Source organism: Sinohyriopsis cumingii, chromosome 7, assembly GCF_028554795.1.
Source record: "Sinohyriopsis cumingii isolate HCF-2022 chromosome 7, ASM2855479v2, whole genome shotgun sequence".
NCBI classification, from domain to species: Eukaryota; Metazoa; Mollusca; class Bivalvia; order Unionida; family Unionidae; genus Sinohyriopsis; species Sinohyriopsis cumingii.
Window position 1 is genome coordinate 55,679,181 of NC_142967.1, and position 27,637 is coordinate 55,706,817.

Here is a 27,637-nt window from a genome sequence, read left to right on the forward strand (position 1 = left end):
CCTTTTTTTACATTTTCCCTTTTTATTCTAGGGAAATACATTAATTGTTGACTTTTACAAAACTTGTTGCTTCTCGTCCTTTTCTTGATTATGAAAGTTATTAGAATTTTATTTTCCTTATGTTAGTCCATTTTTGTCTTTTCACAACAACATGTTTTCTTTCCTTCTTCATTTCAGGAGAGCACAATAAATACATTCAATTTTTAATGTCCACCATTTCACTGTATTTGACTTGCAAAATCTATTCTCTCTTCTTCTCTCTCTCACTGTAATCTTGATTTTTCCTTGCATTGATTCATTCTTTTTATACCTTTCGCAACATGTTTTCCTTGCTCATGTTCATACAGGATGGCATGACAAATATGAGTCTTTTATTTCACAAGGTGAATAGTTCAAATTTTTAAAGTTCTGTCTCATTGTGATACTGTACACTGTTACATCTGTTCTACTAGAGACAGACTCATTATTCAATATTCAACTTGGCAATGTCCATCTGTGGAATACAAGTTACTGGTACCCCACAACCTAGCTATGTGTTGCCAGAATTAAGAAAATGGAAAACATCTGACAAAAAAGCAGCCATCATACAATAATTCCCACTTCTTTGAGATTAAGTAATCAATGGTTTGGTTTGCTTTGGCATTTTATGGCAGAGATGTATTGTGCCAGGGCATGTAAAGTGCCTTGTGGGAATCCAGCATGCACCCTGCCGGTCATAATTCCAATACCTGAACCAACGAGCCACCATAGCTCCTTTGAACAAGTCAAAGGCCTTAACTGATAAGCCACCATGGCTCCTTTGAACTAGTCAAAGGCCTTAACTGATAAGCCACCATGGCTCCTTTAAATTACTCCAAGGCTTAACCATTTAGCCATCATGGCTCCTTTCATCTAGTTAAAAGACCTTAACCACTTAGCCATCATGGCTCCTTTGAACTAGTCAAAGGCTTAACCACTTAGCCATCATGGCTACTTTCAACTAGTCAAAGGCTTAACCACTAAGCCATCATGGCTACTTTCAACTAGTCAAAGGCTTAACCACTTAGCCATCATGGCTCCTTTCAACTAGTCAAAGGCCTTAACCAATGAACCACCATGGCTCCTTTGAACTAGTCAAAGGCCTTAACTGATAAACCACCATGGCTCCTTTAAATTACTCCAAGGCTTAACCATTTAGCCATCATGGCTCCTTTCATCTAGTTAAAAGACCTTAACCACTTAGCCATCATGGCTCCTTTGAACTAGTCAAAGGCTTAACCACTAAGCCATCATGGCTACTTTCAACTAGTCAAAGGCTTAACCACTAAGCCATCATGGCTACTTTCAACTAGTCAAAGGCTTAACCACTAAGCCATCATGGCTCCTTTCAACTAGTCAAAGGCCTTAACCAATGAACCACCATGGCTCCTTTGAACTAGTCAAAGGCCTTAACTGATAAACCACCATGGCTCCTTTAAATTACTCCAAGGCTTAACCATTTAGCCATCATGGCTCCTTTCATCTAGTTAAAAGACCTTAACCACTAAGCCATCATGGCTCCTTTGAACTAGTCAAAGGCTTAACCACTTAGCTACCATGGCTCCTTTCAACTAGTCAAAGGCCATAACCACTGAACAACCATGGCTCATTTCAACTAGTCCATGGCTGCATATTCTCATCATTAGTGGGCAGTGGTATTCATAAAGCATCCATTTACATGGAGTATCTGTTTGCAAAAGATGAATATAAACATGATACAGACCCAATGAAAAATGTAGGAAGATAATTTGGCCTTTCCCCATCAAATAATGCATATGAAATTACTAAAATCACCAAAAATGTCATTTTTTCCAACAACAAAAAATTACACACGAAACTGAGTGACTCCACATTAGATTTTAATCATAACTATATTCCACTGAATGTTATCTAATAATGTATTAACTGGTCTTTCTGTTTTATACAGTAAGCATCACTCACATATATACACATTGCTCACAGATGCATACATCACTTACAGACACATACATTACTCACAGACACATACATTACTCAAATCTATCACTCAGACACATCACTCAGATACATACATTGCTAATGTATACCACTCACATATATACACATCGCTTACAGACACAAACATCACACAGAGACACATAAATTACTCAAATATATCACTCACAGATACATACATCACTCACAGACACACACATTAGTAAACTGTACCACTCACATACACATACATAACTCACAGAGACATACATTACTCATATCACTCACAGACACATCACTCACTAATACAAACATCACTTAGATGCATAAATCACTCACAGATACATATATCACTCAGAGATACACACATCACTTGCAGATAGGAACATCACACACAGATACATACACAACTCACAGATACATACACCACTCACTGATATATACATCACTCACTGATACATCACTTGCAGATAGGTACATCACAGATGCATACATAACTCACAGATACATACATCACTCATAGATACATACATCACTCATAAATACATACATCACTCACTGATACATACATCACTCAGATGCATACATCACTCACAGATACAAACATGACTTACAGATACATACATCACTCACTGATACATCACTCACAGATACAAACATGACTTACAGATACAGACATCACTCACTGATACATCACTCACAGATACATACATCACTTGCAGATGCATACATCACTCACAGATGCATACATTACTCACAGATACATACATGACTTACAGATACATACATCACTCACAGATACATACATCAGTTCCTGACACATACATCAGTCAGATGTGTACATCACTTGCAGATGCACACATCACTCACAGATGTATACATCACTCACAGATGTATACATCACTTGCAGATACATACATCACTCACATATACATACATTACTCACAGATGCATACATCACTCACAGATGCATACATTACTCACAGATACATACATCACTTGCAGATACATACATCACTCACATATACATACATTACTCACAGATGCATACATTACTCACAGATGCATACATCACTCACAGATGCATAACTCACTCAGATGCATACATTACTCACAGATGCATACATGACTTACAGATGCATACATCACTCAGATACATACTGTAGCACAGAACCATTAGAACTTCAATATACATGTTCATAAACACTTTTATTTCTGTATTATTTCAATCATACATACATCAGATATAGATCTCTATGGGGCATGTCCCTTAAAGATGCACACAGTCCTATATACAAATCAGTAACAACAATATGCCCAGATAATAGTAAAGTCATTGTGTGCATTTATACATGTGAAATAAAATGATGATTCTGATGATCTCACAGATAAATGGGCAATACTAATTGAGATTGCTCATCTCAAGATAATTCTGAAAATAAATTATGTTACCATATTTGCCCAAGTGAGCACCCTGGGTGCTTAAAAAATTCATTTGTAAATCCTCACAAACATTAAACTTTAAGGAGTCATCAGAAACGTGTGTGTGTGTTTTAGATTTTTAACGTAGTTTTAACAGATTTTTAGTCATATCACTACGATGTCTGTGGTGTGGCAGTTTATAGTGACGTCTAGCACTGGGGTATCATGCCACAGACATGTAGAATCATGTCCCACCCAGTCACATTATCCTGACACCAGGCCAACCAGTCCTAACACTAACCTCTTCATGCTGAGCACCTAGCAAGGCAGCTGTTAGTACCATTTTACTCGTATTTGATATCACTTGGCTGGATGCTCTAACCACTAGGCCACCAGGGCGGTTCGAAGTTTCATAGAGAAGTGGATTTATTTCAGTTTATCAGACCCTATCCTACGTACTGTTAATATCACAAAATAGGAAATACAGGTTTCAAACTCTCTTTATTTGCACTAGATGAGGCATTACAATTAGTGCATATGAAGAAATCACAAAACTAATGACCTTATGGTTTTAAACTAAGAGTGAAAACCAACAAATTTTGTAAAATTCAACAAATAATTTATTTCTCATGAATAAACAAAGTGAAAATTTCAAAAAAGAACTTTGCTAATAAAATCCCGAATAGTGCAGTAAGTTCTATAACAATATGCCATATGTCTGTACAGCCCCAATGCTAAACATCACAATAAACTCTCACACTGCAGACATGGTAGCAGTATGACTGAATTTTTCTTTAACGCTACATTAAAAATCCAAATCAAACACACAAAAGTATTTTTAGAATCAGTTATTAACTAATATTATATTAGTGAAAATCTATGGCATACGGACAGCATTTGCAAAAACTTACAAGCGCTTTATGCCAGGATTCTTTTTGATAAATTTGGTAAATTTGATCAAATTCTATTTAAGGGTTTTGAGTAGTTATTTAAATGATTTTCAATTTTACTAATAGCTATATGATTTGATGGTGAAGTGACACCATTTGAACAAACTGAAAAGCCCTTATTGCCATACTATTTTATGTCAAATCTATATGAATTTTGCTAACATTTTCAAACAACTCATTTGTCATTTTTCTACTTTTTTTAGAAATCGTGCCAATCATTGATGTCAGATCAGCATAATTTGTAAAATTCTTAAAGGATTTTATGCCATCATGCTTTCTCTCAAATTTGAATAAATTCTTTTGTTTTTTTAAAGAAATTGTTTACAAATGCGTGTGTGTGTGTGTCAGGTCCAACTGCAAACAAAAGATACCCTGATCTGCTGTCACATAATGTGCTGGCAGATCAAGATCTACTTAACTCCCTACAAACTAAACAGACCCAGGTCTGCCAGCACATTATGCAATGAAAGATCTGGTTCTGTGAAGTTCACAGTTGATCCTGACATTTAAATGAGTATATACAGTACTACACACATTTCTACTGGAAAAGGTTACAACTGAACTTTTTCTCTATTTAAAGCCTCAGAGTGAAGGGCAAGAGGCTCAAGGCACACAATTTCACTCACATATCACACCTCTGTGTTAGTTCCAGTTTCCACCCAATGAACATTGGTATTTAATGTGAGAAAGCTTGTCAGTAGCTTCCCATGGACCTTTGAATCTTGGGCTCTTCCTCCACCAAACATACTGGCTGCCAAGTATAGCCCATTTCATTTGCTGAAAAATGCTTTTAAACCCACACAGGGCACAAAAAACAACCAAAACCAAAGTTGCTTGCAATCCATTAATTCTTTTCAAAAGTTATTGAGCAATAACTAAATTTATATTCTACAAGATGGGGTGGGCAGGTACAGGTAACAGCACATGTATATACACCCACCAATGACTTTGCAAGTCAGGGAACATAAAGAGAAACATACATTTTCAATTAAATTCTTTTGACACAATGTGTACTCTGCATGAATAGACAGTTTCTCAATTAAATATACACTCAACAGAGTAATGAATTCGGTATTAGAAACTATGGTTCAACTTGATTAACATGATGCATAATGGCCTTGAAAGATCTAGCATTCTTATATCACATGGCTAGGTGCAATATTTCACAACAATCAGTCCAAAACTTTTATGAATGGAATTTCCATTAAGCTAAAGGACTGGGATGGGGCATATTCAATAAACTAGCACACAAATGGTTTATTGAGGCCAGTATATGTCACTCCCATCTTTCCATTGTGAAAATCTTGAAATAGTACATGATATTTTGTATAATTGATGGTACTAGTCAACACTATGCTCACACAGCAAAAGTAAAAAAATATGTTGGTAGGACAATATAAAAAGGAAAAAGTAAATTTACATTTGAAACAATTATACAAATCATTACACCTTAACTAGTGACTTGTCCATTAAGTTAATAGTTGTAATGGTAACAAAATACCACCCAACAGTAACCTGACACTATGTTGATAACATACTTGACAATGATTGGAATGGTTGTTATGAAAAGATCATTGATAGTTGTAAACATCTGAAAGGATCAAGGACAAATATGGTTGAAAACACCTGTATATTTTGTCTGCAATGTTCAACATGAGAATGATGATATTACCCTGTATGCAAATGAGAAAATGCAAATCAGAACATGCAATTATTTAATTGCCATTAATTCACTGGTTTCCTAAAAATGTCTGTTTCTGGTGCTAAGATAATCCATTTTCAAATTATCTGTATTTATTATCTATATTCATTATCTGTTATCATTATCAGTAATTATTATCTGTATTATCAATATTCATTATCTGTATTCATTATCAGTGTTTATTATCTGTATTTATTATCAGTATTCATTCTCTGTATTCAATATCAGTATTATCTGTATTTATTATCTGTATTCATTATCAGTATTTATTATCTGTATTCATTATTAGTATTATCAGTATTCATTCTGTGTATTCATTATCAGCATTCATTATCTGTATTTATCTGTATTCATTATCTGTTTTTATTATCTGCATTCATTATCTGTCTTCACTATCAGAATTCATTCTTTATGTTCATTATCAGCATTCATTATTAGTATTCATTATCTGTATGCATTATCTGCTGCATACTGAACACTGCAATATTTATGGATCATCTGATTTCTAGGTATCAAATGATATGCACATGAGATATTGTAGTGTCAGGGAAATGAAAAGGGTATCAGGTAGAGAAACTAATGGCACTAAACTGTCAGTTTTCTTGCCAACATCATTTGAATCCTCGACCAGGCAATCTCACTGGTATTCAACAAGAGAATATTGTCAAACTGATTAATTGTATTGCTGCGGCTTTCTTTTGGATATTTATAGGATCAAATTTTATATTCAACTATGCCACAAGTTATCTTTATTCTCTTCCTCAGCATCACAATTTTAATTATTTTTTAAACATTGCATAATCTACATGCATTAAAGTAAATATTGCCAAATATTTTTAACTGCTTACATGATTGTACACATACAGTGAACAGTGCCATGGTGCTAAACAAGATGATTTTATATTATTTTGTCACACATTTTGTCCAGAACGAGACGATATGTTTACTTCAGAGCTTATATTGTAAATATAAAATGCATACCATATTTATGGAATATTTGTGGACACTTATATTGTAAATATAAAATGCATACCATATTTATGGAATATTTGTGGACACATATTGTAAATATAAAATGCATTTTTGATAACTTTCCACAGCTGAATTAAAAATGTCAGTATTATTTCTGCTGAAATGATTTGGAAATGCAAAACATTCTAACAGTCAATCCTAAATTTACCTGAACAGTGCTTTATTTTCTGGAACATATTCATATCGTGTTTGAATGAGTTTTGTGGATTTTATTCCTTTTCAATTGTTATGTATATTTAATTTGCATTGTTTGTATGCTTTTTTATTTGTTTTCTTTTATTTCATTATATGCTATAGAAGACTATGTTGAACTTGACCTTGTCCAAAATCAAGTTCACTTTCTACTTGATATGAATCATTGATTTTATTTATTCTGTAAACAACTAATACTGTACATAGCAAATAGGTTCCCATGAGTATGGGTTACTTATTAGGATTAGTATCTTGGCCTGAATCAAGGGCATGGTGTTTACCACATGTTATATTCTAATTATAACTAATATTTTATTCAGTATACATCATAAACCTTCTGGAAGGTTATTTTCCATTAGGTAATAGTTTTTTTTTCGAAAATGCTAATTGTGACCTGAGGTCAAGTAGAGGACTATATAAGTTTGTTTTAAAAAAAAAAATCATTTGTGCTTCAAGATCTTAGCTGAATCAATTGTATTACTGTTAAGTCCAGTAGTTCATTTTGGCTGGAATTTCATTTATTCAAATTATTTTTTCACTTGAAATACAAAGTGCTCATAAAAAAATAACATCCTTGTAAATAGAGACTTGAATTTATAGATGAAATTTCCAATAAGGATTTATTCTTGGATTGTATTATTGTTATTCAACAAAAGAATGTTGGTATATCACCACTACATGAGCCACCACAGGCACATCAACATTTCCAGCATTGGATTTAATTTGGACCTCCACTAAAGTTTATTCAGAACATTAATCAGTGGCACTTGTGTCTGTAATTCAAGGATTATTTGGGATTTGATTCACAATTCTGTGCATTCCTTTTTTTACATTTTCCCTTTTTATTCTAGGGAAATACATTAATTGTTGACTTTTACAAAACTTGTTGCTTCTCGTCCTTTTCTTGATTATGAAAGTCATTAGAAATTTTTTCCCTTATGTTGGTCTTATGTCTTTTCACAACAACAGGTTATCTTTCCTTCTTCATTTCAGGAGAGCACAATAAATATATTGAATTTTTAATGTCCACCATTTCACTGTATTTGACTTGCAAAAAAATATTCTCTCTTCTTCTCTCTTTCACTGTAATCTTGATTTTTCCTTACATAGATTTTTTTCTTCATTTTTTTCATAATGACCGCTCCAGTGGCCTTGTGGTTAAAGCATCTGCTTTGGATGCAGGGGGTCATGGGTTCAATCCCCGGCTGAGTCATACCAAGGACTTACAAAAAATGGTATTAGCAGCTGTCTCGCTTGGTGCTCAGCATTAAGAGGTTGGTGTTAGGACTGGTCGGCCTGGTGTCAGGATCATGTGACTGGGTGGGACATCATGCTACATGTCTGCAGCATGATGCCCCAGTGCTAGACATCACTATCAACTGTCACACTGCAGACATCGTAGCGATATGACTGAAAAACTGTTAAAGCTACGTTAAAGATCCAAATCACAAACAAGCACATATTTTTCTGATGATTCCTTATTAGGTAAATAATAGTATGACTGACAGATGGACATATATGCCAACTATAGTGTACCATAAACACTTGCCAATAAGTCGAGTCAAACTGCAAACAACAAAGATCCTGATCTGCAGTACATTAATGCACCTGCAGAGCAGGGTTTATGTTGTTTGTTCTGCTGATTACTCCTAACAAATTGCACAGACTGAACTTGTACATTATACAATGACAGATCTGGGTCTGTGCAGTTTGCAGTTGGACTTGACTTATGAGCAAATACATATGGTACCCCATCCCCAAACTTCATTGGTGGTGGTAGTGAAATTACAGGAAGTTATAAAACACCAACCGAGCAAACAGTCCTCAATACAACTGGTGGTCAAACAGCCAAACAAACAAAATAATAAACACAGCAATGTGTGACTTGGCAGTAGCCAATATAATGGTATGAATATTAAAGTACTGAGAAAACAGCACTTAACTATTTCTTCCTTCTTTAAGGTTCATTACATTATATGAATATTTCTTATACATTTACTATGCTGTGAAGAATAATGTATGTACACTTTCTATGTCCACAATGAAATGAAATCTATACCATCTATACTTGCTTATAAATCTAGTCAAACTACAAAGATCCTGATCTGACAATCATAATGCACAGGCTGACCAGGGTTTATGTTGTTTGTTCTGCTGATTACTCCTAACAAACTGCACAGACCAAGATCTGCAAGTGCATTATGTGATTGCAGATCTGAGTCTGTGCAGTTTGCAGTTGGGTTCCATTTATAAGTGAGTATATATGGTAACTGCCATATTTTTACAATCGTGTACAGTCAGTGTCTTAAGAGAACACTGTTATGAGAGACCACCTGTCTTAAGAGACCAGGTTCTCCATGTACAGGTTTACTGATTATATAGTGTTATGACCTGTTATGAGGGACCACATGTCATGAGAGAATTATGTTTTGGCAGAAGGGGTGATCTTTCAAGACAGGTTCCACTGTACTAGTATTTCCCGAACAATTAAATAAAACTAGAAACCTACTAATTATAATGTCTTCATCATGCATACAGCTTAACTGGTCTGATACAACTGCTTGAGTAAGAAAAATGGCCTTGTAAGATAAGTGATTGCCTAATAGAGGTAATTTTCAGCAAGGAAAAAGTTAGCTGTTTAAGATAGATGACTGCTTAGTAAAGGTGTCCATTAAGATGGGCTTGACTATTATGTACATGTCTGTGGTACTAATTTCTCATTATAAACATACGAAAATATACAAAATATGCAAACACTGCTATCTATCTTTTACAGGCTTAACTTGAACAAGGTTAAACATATAACTATAACCCTGATACGCATATTCTTTCAGATTCAAATTCTTATATTTTCTGAAAACAGGATTGTGTCAAAAAAAAAACATTAAACAAGCACCTCTCATAGTCATATTTTTAATGAAAACATAAATATTACAATACCTTATTATTTTTTTATTGATATAACTGTAAAACATATTTTTAAATTATAAAATAAATTCTGTGGAAAGGTGTTTGCCTGTCAAGTACTAATTTAATGTTTATCTTTTAGTTTTGTGTAACTGATTTCTTTATTTATAACCCTTTGTGATATCCACACTACTTTAAACTTATAACATGAATCAGCAGTTTTCACCACCCGCCCACCCCCATGTCCTTAAGGACACATGTCACTAATGGTATGGAAAAACGGTAACCAGCCTGGAAATGGGTAAACATAAAATTAAGTATATATGGGTTTGACTGACCAGAATTGGTTAATAATTAAGTTATGTTTTAGGAAAAATAATCTTTTGAGAGCTTATCCTAGCTGTAAGTGAAAACAAACTAGAGACATTTCAGTCCTATAACTGTCTTGGATTTGGAACAGTCATTACTAAAATAAGCACCTGACTCTTTAGTGTGGAATTGAAAGCACATGTTTCAAATACATGCAGGTCCAGAAAATGATGCGCCTCATATCATTTCCTCAACACAGAAGCTGACATCCAGGTTTCATCTATACTTATAAATATAGGTTTGATCATGTGCACTCAAAAATTTAAAGTTATTGAATTTGCAATATCATGGTATTTGCATAGGTTTACTATGGGAACTGAATTAGTATCATGAGTCCTATAGACAGCCAGAAGCAATACATAGTGTCATAAGGAGGACACAGTTTACTTCACTCTGGAATGTGTTTTGAAGATAATGAACAACAGTGAAAGACTTTGAAGGGCAAATTATCTTTACTGTGACCAGCTTGATAAACTTCTGAACTGTATGGTATAGAGTAGAAGGACAATGAAAGAGATTCAAAATCACTTTGTGACCCATTATACAACTGATCGGGGGGGGGGGGGGGGGGGGACAGTTACCTTACCTGTAAATAGATTACATAAAAATATAAAGACACTCCCTCAGTCAATTACAGTAAACATTAGATACCTTTACTTGGAGACTCTTCAATGAGGAATTTGGAATAATCAGCAAATTTCACTGGAGTTTTGCCAAGCCTTTCAATGTCATATTTTATTGTACAGGCACACATTTACGAAGGCTTTGCTACATTCTAAAGGTATCCACAAATAGCCAAGCCTGTATTTGTCCAGCCTTGTTTGTCAAATAACTAGGGCTGAATAAATAGGTTCTGGTGTCAAAATTTAGGTTAGGTTCAGGCATCAATACACATGTGAAAAGAATTCTTCTTATATGACCTGAAGCCTAATAAAATGACTGTCCCTCCATCCAGTAATACTTTCTTTCAAATTACAAAAGAAGAAATTAATTTCATTGTATGTATTTTAATATATTTATTGTTTAATATGTGTATGCACATGTGGAATAAAAACTCCTGGCATCTTTTAAAAAATTATATTTAGAGCTCATACTATCATTTTAATATTTAAAAATTTCTGAGACAGGAGGCATCGATGTTAACTGCATATTCCAACCACCCTCCATATCTCTCCAACAAACTCACCCTAACCCTATGACAGTGACATCAGAGGCTGAAGGCAATGATGTTAACCCCTTCCCAGGACCCCAGATGAAGGAAGCAAGGATGTCTTATGATTACTTCAAGGCAATATAACAACAAATTCCAAACTAATAATTAGTAAATGAATGAATGAATGAATGAATGAATGAATTAATGAATGGATAGAGGGACAGAACATTAAAACATGGGGATAATGCATGTATTCATTCTCATTCATTCAACCAATCTATTATCTAATTATGAAACATGAAATATTTAAAGAATTTAAACACTTAAAACCATCCACTTATAATCCATTAGTAAATCACAGCTACATGTAATTTTTAGATAAGATTAATACCATTTTCATACAGAACAAGCAACATGTATTTTTATTCTCGTGGGTCGGTGGTTCTTTCCCGGGTTTTCCTGGGTTCTTGTGGCCGCCATGTATAGCCGATCTTGTGCTGAAAAATGGCATTAACCCCACAACAACATGTATTTTAAGACCAGATGAATACCATTTTCATGCAGAACCAGCTACATGTACAAATGTATTTTAAGACAAGATTAATACCATTTTCATGCAGAACCAGCTACATGTATTTTAAGACAAGATTAATACCATTTTCATGCAGAACCAGCTACATGTATTTTAAGACCATATGAATACCATTTTCATGCAGAACCAGCTACATGTATTTTAAGACAAGATTAATACCATTTTCATGCAGAACCAGCTACATGTATTTTAAGACCATATGAATACCATTTTCATGCAGAACCAGCTACATGTATTTTAAGACAAGATTAATACCATTTTCATGCAGAACCAGCTACATGTATTTTAAGACACTATTAATACCATTTTCATGCAGAACCAGCTACATGTATTTTAAGACAAGATTAATACCATTTTCATGCAGAACCAGCTACATGTATTTTAAGACCATATGAATACCATTTTCATGCAGAACCAGTTACATGTAATTTAAGACACTATTAATACCATTTTCATGCAGAACCAGCTACATGTACAAATGTATTTTAAGACAAGATTAATACCATTTTCATGCAGAACCAGCTACATGTATTTTAAGACAAGATTAATACCATTTTCATGCAGAACCAGCTACATGTATTTTAAGACCATATGAATACCATTTTCATGCAGAACCAGCTACATGTATTTTAAGACAAGATTAATACCATTTTCATGCAGAACCAGCTACATGTATTTTAAGACACTATTAATACCATTTTCATGCAGAACCAGCTACATGTATTTTAAGACAAGATTAATACCATTTTCATACAGAACCAGCTACATGTATTTTAAGACAAGATTAATACCATTTTCATGCAGAACCAGCTACATGTATTTTAAGACCATATGAATACCATTTTCATGCAGAACCAGCTACATGTATTTTAAGACAAGATTAATACCATTTTCATGCAGAACCAGCTACATGTATTTTAAGACCATATGAATACCATTTTCATGCAGAACCAGTTACATGTAATTTAAGACACTATTAATACCATTTTCATGCAGAACCAGCTACATGTATTTTAAGACAAGATTAATACCATTTTCATGCAGAACAAGCTACATGTATTTTAAGACACTATTAATACCATTTTCATGCAGAACCAGCTACATGTATTTTAAGACATGATTCATACCATTTTCATGCAGAACAAGCTACATGTATTTTAAGACAAGATTAATACCATTTTCATGCAGAACCAGCTACATGTATTTTAAGACAAGATTAATACCATTTTCATGCAGAACCAGCTACATGTATTTTAAGACCATATGAATACCATTTTCATGCAGAACCAGCTACATGTATTTTAAGACAAGATTAATACCATTTTCATGCAGAACCAGCTACATGTATTTTAAGACCATATGAATACCATTTTCATGCAGAACCAGTTACATGTAATTTAAGACACTATTAATACCATTTTCATGCAGAACCAGCTACATGTATTTTAAGACAAGATTAATACCATTTTCATGCAGAACAAGCTACATGTATTTTAAGACAAGATTAATACCATTTTCATGCAGAACCAGCTACATGTATTTTAAGACACTATTAATACCATTTTCATGCAGAACCAGCTACATGTATTTTAAGACAAGATTAATACCATTTTCATGCAGAACAAGCTACATGTATTTTAAGACAAGATTAATACCATTTTCATGCAGAACAAGCTACATGTAATTTAAGACACTATTAATACCATTTTCATGCAGAACCAGCTACATGTATTTTAAGACAAGATTAATACCATTTTCATGCAGAACAAGCTACATGTATTTTAAGACACTATTAATACCATTTTCATGCAGAACCAGCTACATGTATTTTAAGACCATATGAATACCATTTTCATGCAGAACCAGCTACATGTATTTTAAGACATGATTAATACCATTTTCATGCAGAACCAGCTACATGTATTTTAAGACACTATTAATACCATTTTCATGCAGAACCAGCTACATGTATTTTAAGACAAGATTAATACCATTTTCATGCAGAACCAGCTACATGTATTTTAAGACAAGATTAATACCATTTTCATGCAGAACCAGCTACATGTATTTTAAGACCATATGAATACCATTTTCATGCAGAACCAGCTACATGTATTTTAAGACACTATTAATACCATTTTCATGCAGAACCAGCTACATGTATTTTAAGACCATATGAATACCATTTTCATGCAGAACCAGCTACATGTATTTTAAGACCATATGAATACCATTTTCATGCAGAACCAGTTACATGTAATTTAAGACACTATTAATACCATTTTCATGCAGAACCAGCTACATGTATTTTAAGACAAGATTAATACCATTTTCATGCAGAACAAGCTACATGTATTTTAAGACACTATTAATACCATTTTCATGCAGAACCAGCTACATGTATTTTAAGACATGATTAATACCATTTTCATGCAGAACCAGCTACATGTATTTTAAGACAAGATTAATACCATTTTCATGCAGAACCAGCTACATGTATTTTAAGACAAGATTAATACCATTTTCATGCAGAACCAGCTACATGTATTTTAAGACCATATGAATACCATTTTCATGCAGAACCAGCTACATGTACAAATGTATTTTAAGACAAGATTAATACCATTTTCATGCAGAACCAGCTACATGTATTTTAAGACACTATTAATACCATTTTCATGCAGAACCAGCTACATGTATTTTAAGACCATATGAATACCATTTTCATGCAGAACCAGCTACATGTATTTTAAGACAAGATTAATACCATTTTCATGCAGAACCAGCTACATGTATTTTAAGACCATATGAATACCATTTTCATGCAGAACCAGCTACATGTACAAATGTATTTTAAGACAAGATTAATACCATTTTCATGCAGAACAAGCTACATGTATTTTAAGACACTATTAATACCATTTTCATGCAGAACCAGCTACATGTATTTTAAGACAAGATTAATACCATTTTCATGCAGAACCAGCTACATGTATTTTAAGACAAGATTCATACCATTTTCATGCAGAACTAGCTACATGTATTTCAAGACCAGATTAATACCATTTTCAATTAGAACCAGATATGTGTACTTTAAGACCAGATGAATACCATTTTCAATTAGAACCAGCTACACATATTGTAAGGCCAGATAAATGTCATTTTACTATAGAACCAGCTACAAACTTCTATAGAGCTTTTCTGACGCTCATTTGAATGACCAGGAAGGCAGCTTTGAAATGACAACATCAGGATCACTTCAATATATATGCTGCAACAAAGACTTTTTTTTCTTTCAAAATGTTGGTTGATTTCCAGATGAAGCTGACAATATTTTTTGGCTCTACATGTGCATTATTTATTACGTACCTTTGAAACATATCTGTAAACACAACCTTCATCAGTAACACTTTAAAAACAAAGGCCACTATTTCAAAAAATTTCAGCAACTGCAATTTCAATATCACTGCTGATCCACAAAAGTATCCCATACATACATCCAGGCAATACAGCCTGGAGTAACAGTACACTGCATTAAGATTTTCAAGATGGCTACAGTGACAGCCATATTGAATAAATAACTAGCGCTATTTTCATTAAGACAAACTAGATCCAGGATGATGTAAAGAGCACTGGCAATACACCCATTTGTTTTGGAGGAGTAGTGATTTAAAAAATGTTTCCTTATGAACAAATGCAAGATTACGGGACATCACATATGCCTTTCTGGTAATAATTGCATGAAGTTAGGAAATCTTGAGAGTATGGAGAGGCGTAGTATAGACTGAAACTCCTGATTTTTTTCTATCCTTCTTCCAGTGCAAGGACATGACCAGAATGTGTGTGTGTGTGTGTGTGTGTGTGTGTGTGATTAGGTTTTTTAACGTAGCTTTAACAATTTTTCAGCCATATTGTTACGACGTCTGCAGTGTGGCAATTTATAGTGATGTCTAGCACTGGGGCATAATGCCGCAGGCATGTAGCATGATGTCCGACCCAGTAACATTATCCTGACACCAGACTGACCAGTCCTAACACTAACTTCTTAATGCTGAGCGCCAAGCGAGGAAGCTGCTAGTACCATTTTTATAAGTCTCTGGTATGACTCGGCCAGGGATCGAACCCACAACCTCCCGCTTCATAGGTGGACGATATAACCAATAGGCCATCGAAGTGGTGTCCTTACCAGAATGTTACATAAAATCAAATCTACTAGAGTCAGTTCACCCTGACAATATTTACCAAAATGTCTAAATGTGTACATGGTATACAATGAACAAAATGATGCCACTTAATCGAACCAATTAGTAACTCAAACATTTTTCTGATCCACAAATAGGCTTATAGCTTTATCCACATTACAATGTAAATACTGTAATTTGCTGAACTTGGGTCCAACAAAAATTTATATTTCTGGTCATCTGACCATCCCCATTTCTCACTAAAAACCCTAAAAGTTTTACCGCCCTTGTTAAAAAAAAAAAATCACAAGAATCACATTCATTATATAATGTTAAAAGAATTACCTGCCCACCCTACTTTTAAATCCAGTGCAATACAAAACACACAGTTTTCTTGTTATGCCTTGTCATAGCTTAATTTGATGCAACTCTTACAACATCTGTAATCTATAATATTCAGTTTTTGATAAATTAGGTACATCTTTAGGATTAATGCTGCTATATACAAGTACCAATGAAAATTTTTTTATTTGATAATGCAACTTGACATGCAGCCTGGGCTAATGCATATACTAACATCAGACATGCATGTCTTTTTTATCCTGAAATCAATAGGCTTCTTCATTACTCCACTTGCAAGTGGTAACTGTAGATGGTGGAGAACATGAGTTATTGTGCTCAAATGACATTGGTAACTGATGGATAAGAGGGCAACATGATAGCATAATATGCTGTTATTTGGTATTTGGTAGACATACAAAAATGGCTAAGGCAAAAAGAAATGTTTGTTTCCTGTTACACAGTTTTTTAAATTATGGTAGGTATGGTTTGTTTATATACATATATATATATATATATATATATATATATATATATATATATATATATATATATATATATATATATATATATATATATATATGATAATTATAAGGATTAATATATATTTAATGTGACTGCTCTGGTGGCCAAGTGGTTAGAGCATCCACCTTGGAAGCAGGAGGTCATGGGTTCAAACCTTGGCCGAGTCATACCAAAGACTTATAAAAATGGTACTAACAGCTGCCTATCTAGGAACTCAACATTAAGAGGTTAGTGTTAGGACTGGTTGGCCTGGTGTCAGGATAATGTGACTGGGTGGGACATCATGCTACATGTCTGTGGCATGAAGCCCCAGTGCTAGACATTGTAGCAATATGACTGAAAAATTGTTAAAAATCCTAATCACACACACACACACATATTTAATGTACTAAGCACTTCAAGTACTGGGCTAAACTAGTCCAATTAGAAGCACAAATCAATTTCAGGATTTTTTTTTAACTAGGAGGAAAAAAGTGCAAGGATCAGCAACAAAAGACAGTAATGGTCAGCCGACCAGAAACAAATTTTTGGGGGCCTCAAGTGAACAAGTATTCAAATATAAGTTGCAGTGTAAGTTTCAATCAGAGACAAAAGGTGCACAGTGATTTACAAAGAGATAAAGTGCCAATTGATGGGCAAAACTCAGAGTTTTCATTTTCACAATTTTTCATTAAAAAGGCACAAAAAGTTTTTAAAAAATAACATCAGCACATTTTCATATCATTTACAGACGTAAATACATATATACAATCTTTGCAAACAAACAAAAATACAAACCATCCCTGTAAGGTAATGTGTCAAGTATCTGGAATCACTTGGTGAGGTATAGGACACATTTTACATCCAGCTATCTTAAAGCAAACACTCATTCAGGTGAAAGGTGAAAACTTGGTCTTGATCGTTTATACAGTTCATGACCTTGACCCTATTTTTATTTAAATTATGTTACCATAGTATTAATGAAGGACCTTTATTCAAAAACGTTAACAAAATTGCAGTACTTGTACCAATAAAGATTAAATCATTTACTGCATTCTGTCCTCAGGAAGAAGATACCAACCAATTCATCAGTATTTCATTCAATTCTAGCCTCATCAAAATAAAACATTTGTTGAATGATGGTTGCTTATTATTTGCAGTTAGCAGAGTCTCTGCAGTAGCAAGTATTTTAAAGTTTACTGTTTTCTGCAGGCAACAAAAATACTGCACAAAAACAGCATAAATAACTATCATGTAGTAAATGGTGCAAACCCTACTAGTACGAAACAGATGTAACATATAAGGTGAAAAACATGGGGATACCAAATGAAGCACATTTCTTGTTTTCATAAGAGGCTTCGCAGGCAGTTGTGCATATAATTGAAATTTAAAAAGAACGTTAATAAATACATCAGCATGGATTGAAATTAATATTAATCTGCTATCCCATGGTTAGTGATCTTGACGGCAGATCAGAAAAATCCAGCAGTCACTTATCCAGTGCAAATTATGGTAATGCAGGTTACCTATCATAACAAGTTACAAACTTAATAAGTGGTTGTGAGTTCTAATTCCTGTTAATGGTTATTGTACTAAGTACCTTCCAACATCCTGCAGTTGCCAAGGTACAATAAATGCTCAAAGGACAAACAGTGTGTGTGTGATTTGGATTTTTAACATAGCTTTAACAATTTTTCAGTCATATCACTACGATGTCTGCAGTGTGGCAGTTTATAGTGATGTCTAGCACTGGGGCATCGTGCCGCAGACATACACCATGATCTCCCAAGCTAAAGTCATGTATAAGCTATAATCTACCTTCTTACGCAAGGTTACCATGACCAAACAGAGACCAGAAACTTGAATTGGCAAAGGCGACTGGTTGCATCACTTAACAAAGGCTTGCCATTATCACACATATATGTTAAAGGCTAGTTCAAGGATCAAAAGGAAAGTCCATGGGGTGAATGGGGCATGTTCTTATCCATCCCCACCTTGACAGACAGCCAGAAGGACATTGTCCGCTAAGTTTGATTGGATCGGTCCACAGTGATTTCCAATAAAAATTGAGATAAAGTGCATGATTACAAATATACCTGAGTGATACCTTTTGAAACTGTAAAATATAATTGAGTATTCACCTGAAGGATTGCAGATCATTACTCTGAGAAAGAAGCCACTCATAATCTGGTGGCAGAACTTAGAAGTAAAACCCTAAAGGCAAGCGGAGAATGGGCCTACCAAAAAACACCTGGCGACATGACCTTGAGGCAGATATCACTAAATGGGTCACACCTGGAGTCAGCTCGAGGGGATGGCACAGGACAGAAGTCTCTGGCAATCTTTTGTGGGTGGCCTATACCCCAGCAGGGGTGATGGGCAAAACTGAACTGAACTGATTACTGAATTGTTATTAAATCATTAGACATTGAATTTCAACCCTTTTTTGTATATTTAACCATCTGTCAGCATTGCTGACTAGGGGCTTGGAGCTTTATATCATCTATTTTTCACTAAATTTAACTACCAACAAAACAGAGCCTGGATGGGACTTCTATAATAGTTTAAATAAAATATTGGGAGCACCCCACCTCAACCATATACTTTGTCACACCCAGCCAGTCACATTATCCTGACACCAGACCAACCAGTCCTAACACTAACTTCTTAATGCTGAACTCCTAGCAAGGCAGCTGTTAGAACCAGTCTTTGGTATTTACTCAGCCATTGTTCAAACCTGTGACCTGCATCCGAGGTGGATTTTCTAACCACTAGGCCACTGGAGCAGTCCCAAAGCACAAACAGTGAGGTTTAAACCTTTTATCCATTCGTCAGGTAAATCTGTGTGATTACTGTCAAAACAGTCTTGGCACACATGGAACTAGCTTGATTGCTAGCTAACCCCCAAGCACTGACCCCAATACTAATGATAAAATGTATAGAATCTCAGGCTAGTATTGACCAATTGGAAATGGTCACGTTTGCCAACTCAAAGAATAATCCTGAATTATACCATGGTGACAATTGTAGACATGTGGAACTATTTGCACAGCGCACTGCCACCATCAAAACTGCCTCTAATCTACGCAGCAGAAATCTTGTATTTAACTGTGGTGATGTAATAAGCAAGAAAATAATAGTCATGAAAATGCATACAGCTCTAAAAAGGCACATTAGTCTGATGTTTTATCAATAAAGTATGATGAAATCTCTGACAACATGAAATCACCTGGTTTCTGCTAGAAAGGGTTTGTGACCATAATGGTGAAAATAAAGGTTAATTCGCCGGATTGGATTCATGCGATGGTTGTCCGGAGTTATGTTTGGTACGTTACTGTCTTTTGAATGGATATGTGTAGCTTTTCAGTCTTCTTGCGATTCTGAAGCGATAAAAGACGCGTGAAAAAAGTCGAATTGAGCGGAGGGTTGTGGTCACGCTATATTGATAAAACGTCTGACACCTGTGATAATGGTAACCATTATTAGAATGTTGATGAAAACACTGAAACTAAGTTTAAAACAACAAAAGTAGTCTCACCTCCATGATAAGATCGGATTTTCTGATCTTTCTATACTGTGCGTTTGCTCTCTTAATCTGTATGTCAAAACAATTGTAAAACTTGCAACATACACTCGGAAACGGGGTGCACTTTGCTGCGTGTGGAACGTTGAAAATACTGAAATCTGTGTTTAAAACAACAAAAGTAGCATCAACTTCAATATAATATCGATTTTTCAGATGTTCTTGCTATACCGTGCTTTTGTTATTAAAATCTGCATGTCAAAACATTCAAAAATACGGCATTCACTCGAAAGCTGGGTGCACTTCGCTGTGTGTTTCCATAATATAGAAAGTCACATGATCAAACAGTCCAGAATGGTCTTCGGGAACCTTTCATATTCTCGATTTCTAATAACATATGTTCTCACAACAGTCTGTTGAAATGTAAATGTTACTACCCAGATTTCTAGCAAAAACATAATTCCGGAATTAGACGAATATATCCCCCTCCCACCATCTCACAGACTAAACGCATTCATATTGGGTTTGTAATTTCAGAAAACAACTGGGTAAAGAAAAGTTATACACACACATATATGTGCGTGTGTGTGTGTGTGTGTGTGTGTGTATATATATATATATATATATATATATATATATATATATATATATATATATATATATATATATATATATATATATATATATATATTGATTTGTTTTAATATTTAATTTCTTCATGTAGTCATATTCTCGAATGTGGTAAGGTGTCAATGGCCTGAGTTGCGATGGTGTGCTAACAGTCTTTTCACAATAATATAATCCAAATATTTTCTTGTCTGGAATCACTATAATTCCAACTTAATGTTCCAGTCAAAGAATATTATTCATGAGCACAGTGTACAATTGTCTGAATAATTCCACCCAAAGAACACGACTCTGCTTCAGGATGTTAAGGCAAGAAAAAATCTTATTTAGATGAACAGGATAATATAGCCCTCAACTTGACCTAGGTCGCAATTAGTATTTTTGTCTTTTTTTTTCTTCTTATTTTCGTTTTTTTTCTTTAAAAATTCTTTATTCAATATGTATATGTTAAAATATGCAATTGACATAGATGCTCCTACCTACCTACCTACATACATACATACATACATACATACTTACATACATACATACATACATGCGTTTATAGCGCGCTTACACACAAGTAAAAATCTACATGATAAAAGGGCGCATCAGCATCAAGGCGAGCAATTATAAAAAATAATGTAGTACATGTCTAGCTTGTAGTTAAAATAAAATATGGCGCAAAGAAAATATGAAATTGTTTTACATTGAAAAGGAAATATATGAAATTATTAATCAGTGATTTAAATTTAAGGATATAGTACAAGCTGAAATACAAAATGTATTAACAGTTATGCAGGTAAACAAACGCCATGTAGAACAGATGGGTTAAGTGCGGAAAAGGCTCATGCAGAGGAGAAAATGCTGTTAGCACGTACGGCTTGGGGCGTTCTGTGACTCAAGTGTAGACCGGTGGTTTGAATTAAAACATGCTGGAAAAAGGGCTGTGTGTTTAGGAATAAATAAATTCGAAAAGGATATGCAGTTGGATATGTTTTCAAACGAAAGGTAAGTTGTGAGTGTTATTCTAAACTTTTATCGATAACTAACTCAAAGTTGAAAAGAGAGAGCAGAATAACCCAGCTATACACCATTTGTCAATAAAGTCAATTTGGTTAAGTCTGGAAAATTTCTTCACACGTGTACAAACTGTCACATTAATTCTTTTGCTTGAATTATCCAATTTTTGTTTTGTTTTGATTCTTTTTAGTTTGTTTTGCTGAAAACAGGTATTAACTAATTTGAAGCAGATATTTTCAAAATCGTTAATCGCTTTTCCCCCCCAATGAAGAACCGAACCCTATATAAGACTTTATCCGAAAGACTTTAGTCGAAATAGAATAGCTGGTGCATTTTTTAAAATAATTTTATACATCCTGCATTAAAAAAAACTCTTACTTTGTATAATGAATGGTACAAATATATTTACTTTTCAATGTACACCATATGCTTGGTAGGTTGGTTCAGATACTTTCGATCAGTTCTGTTAGAAGCTCAGATAAATCTGTGTCATCTGGAACACGTTTTTCTCGTGCAAGATGAGAGTCTTTAAAATAATCATGCAGATGTTTTCAGTGTCCAACTCTAGTTCAAAACTATTACCGATATAATCGATATTATGTATGTCTAATAAATTGCATTCTATCCATATAATTTGTTCTTCACTATCCCAATTAAGTTATTTACTGGCATGTATTGACACAATTCCCAGGCAGAAAGGTCGATTTCACCTAATTATACTATACATGATTTAGGTATTTATTGGTCATACTCACGATCAGCTCTAATTTTCCCAACAATATTGACAGAATTTGTTGTTGACTTCAGCATATGTGTTAAGGATTAGATTATGCTAATACCCCCACGAATTACACGTTCAGTCATTCGCAACATGATGTAAGTTCTAGTTAGGAAATCTACAAGGAGTCCCGGTGCATTGACTAGTAATCTTTAAACCATATATTCCTGAGCTCATGATAAAAATGTCACAAAATATTAAGACATCCTTGTGATGTAGTAAGTGTGAAGGTCACCTAACGTTTTAAAGCTGAAACGTATCACAACGTCGAGCACATTTATACTTATTTGAAATATTCAAACTGAACAGTGCAGACTGTCAAATTGTATGTGTGTAGTATATATATATATATATATATATATATATATATATATATATATATATATATATATATATATATCATGGTATATGGTGAACATAAATGATGATGCATATTTTCAAAAAGTTTATTTATATCTGTACATTTGTGTCATCTAAATTCTTACCTAGCTATTGAAAGGATCATTTCGTTAATCTGAATCTATCGATAATTCTAATCAGCCTTTTTAACAATGATCTCTTTACCTTTTGTGTTCAACATGACAGCTAGAAAATCCTAACTGGAGAGATATGTTCTCATTGGTGCTATATATCATCTTGGTCTCGATATAACGCGGTCTTGTCTAGCCTACTCCTTAGTTTGACCACATTATCACGTGTCAAACCAACTCCTTAATTAAAAGGTGGCCATAATACCCCTGCAGGTTGTGAATGAATGGAGGTTGAACTTTCATATTTTATCATTCAATTTGCACTTTTTATGAGCTGGACCTCGGTGCAGTCTGGTCAACTGGTCATGATCTCGCACCTTGTGGTGATAAATTTTCTCTCACAGATATTATAATAGTTTTTATCTTCCTCTATGCTTTTCATAGATTTTGTATTCTTTGAACTCAGTTCATTATGAATAATTTTGATATCCTGCACAGCAAACAAAGAAACAAAAGCCAACAATTATTCAATCTGTTCCTGTGCAGGTGATCGTTATGTGAGTCGTACATATTGCCTTCAGGTGCAGAACAAAATCTTTAGTTTGTAAAAATTTTAAAAAATTAGGTCGCAATCAGCCACAATTTGAAGCTGTCAATGATAATGTTCATTTAAGTAGAAGCCATCATCAGATATAATAGCAACTGCGTTGTCCTCGTTTTAGTATAATCTTTTGTCTTCAGATTATTTTTCTGGTATTGAGGAAAAAAAATGACATCTCTTCAACATGTGCTATTTCTCCATTTTAAATGTTACCTTGAACTGAGAACTGACTAGATTTTTGTTTTGCTCCTGTGTAAGCAAATGATATTATTGAGTCCATCTAAACTGATACATCAACGTGGTGATTTGTTTTCTTCTATATAACTCAGACCAGTCTAATGTATTAGTCGTGAGCTATTTCACAGACACAAATGGATAAATCAGTTTCGCCCACAAATGTAATGATATCTTCCATTTTCATAGAACGTGCATGATGAACCCAATGGAAAGGTTTGTTCAGGTTGCATTTTGTTTTCCTCTTAGGAGCTTTTGATGGGGTGTTTAGAATTTGAAACGATTACACAATACACATAATTTTGTTATTATTGATTTTACATATGAGCCCATCTTTTTGTTCATTCACCAAAGTCGACATGCAAGCTGCCGTTTAATGTCAGACTCATCAACATTCTTGTACTGGGTTATTATTAACCGGTGTTATGCGAGTCTTTGAAAGCAAGGGAGAAAAATCAAATGTGCACAACCCATACCTCGAGATAGTTGCATGATTTTTACCTCCTCTTTACTGTCAATCTGTCAAGTGACGTTTAGCGACAGCCACAAAACAATGCCAGACCACTTCACCATTCATTATTCATATTGAAGTTGTTGTTCTAGGGTTTAACGCCATTTTTCAGCACAAGATAGGCAATATATGGCGGCCAGTATAACTGGTGGAGGAAGAATCCTGGAAAACCCAGGGAAGAAACTCATATTTAAGTAATTTTATACGAACTTGAAATAGCGACATGTTGTGCGTGCGTGCGTGTGTGCGCGTGTGTGTGTGTGTGTGTGTGTGTAGACGTATTTCTGTCACAGTAATCCCTTACCTGATCGGCTTCATATCTAGAATATATCACTCCTTGGCGTCAACAGTTACAATGGTGACACATTATTTACAAGTCAAAATTTGTATCGTGGTCTCCTCATGTCACTTTATGATTGGAATTATTGCATAATCTCATATTCTCTCAATACGACTCCTGCCCTTGGGTTAAGTCTCCGAGTCGCGCCATAAAGTCAATAGCTATAATGTTGACACACTGTTCGAAAATCATAATCTGTAAGATCCTCTTACCATGTCACTTCATGCCTGGAATTATAACGTTATCATATACTCCCTTTCTGTCAGTACCACTCCTTCCCCAGGTTAGGACCATGTGGTCATACTCCCTTCTGTCAGTACCATTCCTGACCTAGGCGAAGAGTTATAATGGGGACATATTTTTGATTGAAGTTTTGCGTAAATGTTTGTTTGTTTTTTTAAATTCAATTATATTTTCATAACCAGTTCATTATTAGCGCGAAAAGAGGAGCCGTACAACATGCAGTTGAAAATTGACCCCCATGAAAACAATAATTTCTGCTTTGATTCATGGACTGCGCAGATAGAACGGCCACTTGATCATGCAAGCAGTCTCAACGGCATTGAATACATAAATAAGCGTCATTCTCAACGACATGGAAAAATACACGACATTCCGGCTGGGTCAACTGCATTTCATTGACTCTTTGCAGTTTCTCAAATCCAGCCTGTAAAATCTCGTCAATACGACAGCACGAAGTTGAGCTTCACCGCGCACACAGAGTATCCACTGGCCTCGGAAGCATTGTCGGTGTCCCGCAAGTTGTTTCTGTACCAGTGAGTTCTCGTTGATGATTCCGGGAGTATGTTTGCCGGACGCAGCAAACATGCGCGAAACTGCCTCAGAATCACAACTGTGTTGTCCACCTACAAAACATTTGTAGTTTTATCTGCGGATAGGGATGCGTATGTAAAAAAAAGTCATCGGATGCTGAGATTTCAACAGCACGCGTGGAGGACTAATCGCATTCAAATAAATACAGATCGAGAAAGACCTTTCCAAGATCACGAATGATGCCGTATTCGGCAATCCTTTGGAAAATGTGATGATGCGACAGCAAGCAAGACAGCACGTCATAGACACACTACGGACCCGGTGTTCAGAAAACGTAAAATATTTTATAGTAGACTCGTCATCCACAGTATTAAAATAAATTGCAGTTAACGAAATGCTTTGACGTTGATGCATCTGTGTTAGATCTTTCGTAGCTTCTTATATATGAATTTTATTATGACAAGATCAAACCGTAGTACGGTGACAACGTTAATATGCTGTATATGGACAAAGGCTCATCCGCTGTTGAGCAAGGAATAAAAGTCCCGAGAAAATTTAAAGAAATGTGAGCGGGCAAGCCGTTGAGAAATTCGTGGGACTGAGCTCCAAAATATTTTCTCAATAATCGACGGTCAACAAAAAGATTTTAAAAAAAGCCAAAGTAACCCCACACGTTGTTGTGCAAAAGGAACTAAGCCACATCATTCACGTGGAGTATCTTAGACAACGACGTGAATTCGTGCGCACCACAAATCTCGTACGGTCGCGAAACATCGTATGGGTGCGTGTCATTATATTTCAGTGGCGAACGCGCATAAGTAAATGTGTCTGTGACACTTGATGAATCCTTAGGTGTCAATGACTCTTCTTCATTGCATCTGCTGCCGCGTATTTGTATGAATGTCGGCGAACCCTATCATCTGGAAGAAATAAAAGATCAGCCAGTTGTCCATCGTTGTGTATCCTCTTATCAAACCATCCGCAAGAAATCTTTCTCGAGGCAGGTAAAATAATCTGTCAAAACGCCATGCTTGAACAACTCCGTAGTTTGCTTTATTCGCGCTTGGTAACCTTCCGAATGCTGCTCAACCTTCCTGTTCACCGCGCGGACTGTATTATACCGCTGACAGTTTCGACCAAAAGTTCAATTTTTTTGCCTTCATACTATTCTTTTTGATCCATCTGGCGATTCTTCCTCCGAGTGTATGATTTAATTGTGTTCAAAACATGGGTGAGATCCATGTCGGTGCGTTGACGTGCATCAATAGTGTGTGTGTGTGTGTGTGTGTGAACATGTGGCATCAGGGCGGTTTATATGTTTTTCTCCAGGTGCTCCGGTAGGTCATTGGAATCCAGTCGTAGGTATCCCGTTTTATCAGGATATTTACTTCATTGCATCAGATGGACGGGGGGTGGGGGTGGGGGGTGGAGCGATATCACCGCTGATGACATTTTTAAACCTG

General features: G+C 35.0%; 2 protein-coding genes across 3 annotated transcripts in view; one reads left to right on the forward strand and one right to left on the reverse strand.

Moving 5' to 3' along the window:
* The window catches only part of LOC149795296 (uncharacterized), a 132,571-nt gene extending 111,406 nt beyond the window's left edge, over positions 1–21,165 (reverse strand). Inside the window, exon 1 of the mRNA XM_089965021.1 lies at positions 20,853–21,165. The gene's annotated coding sequence lies outside the window, so the exon portion shown is untranslated. The remainder of the gene's footprint in view (positions 1–20,852) is intronic.
* A 1,147-nt stretch (positions 21,166–22,312) lies between these two features.
* Positions 22,313–27,637, forward strand: part of LOC149795297 (snaclec jerdonibitin subunit beta-like) — an 86,397-nt gene continuing 81,072 nt past the window's right edge. Inside the window, exon 1 of one of the 2 annotated variants that reach the window (XM_089965028.1) lies at positions 22,313–22,454. The gene's annotated coding sequence lies outside the window, so the exon portion shown is untranslated. The remainder of the gene's footprint in view (positions 22,455–27,637) is intronic. The other variant, XM_089965027.1, reaches the window with a different exon arrangement.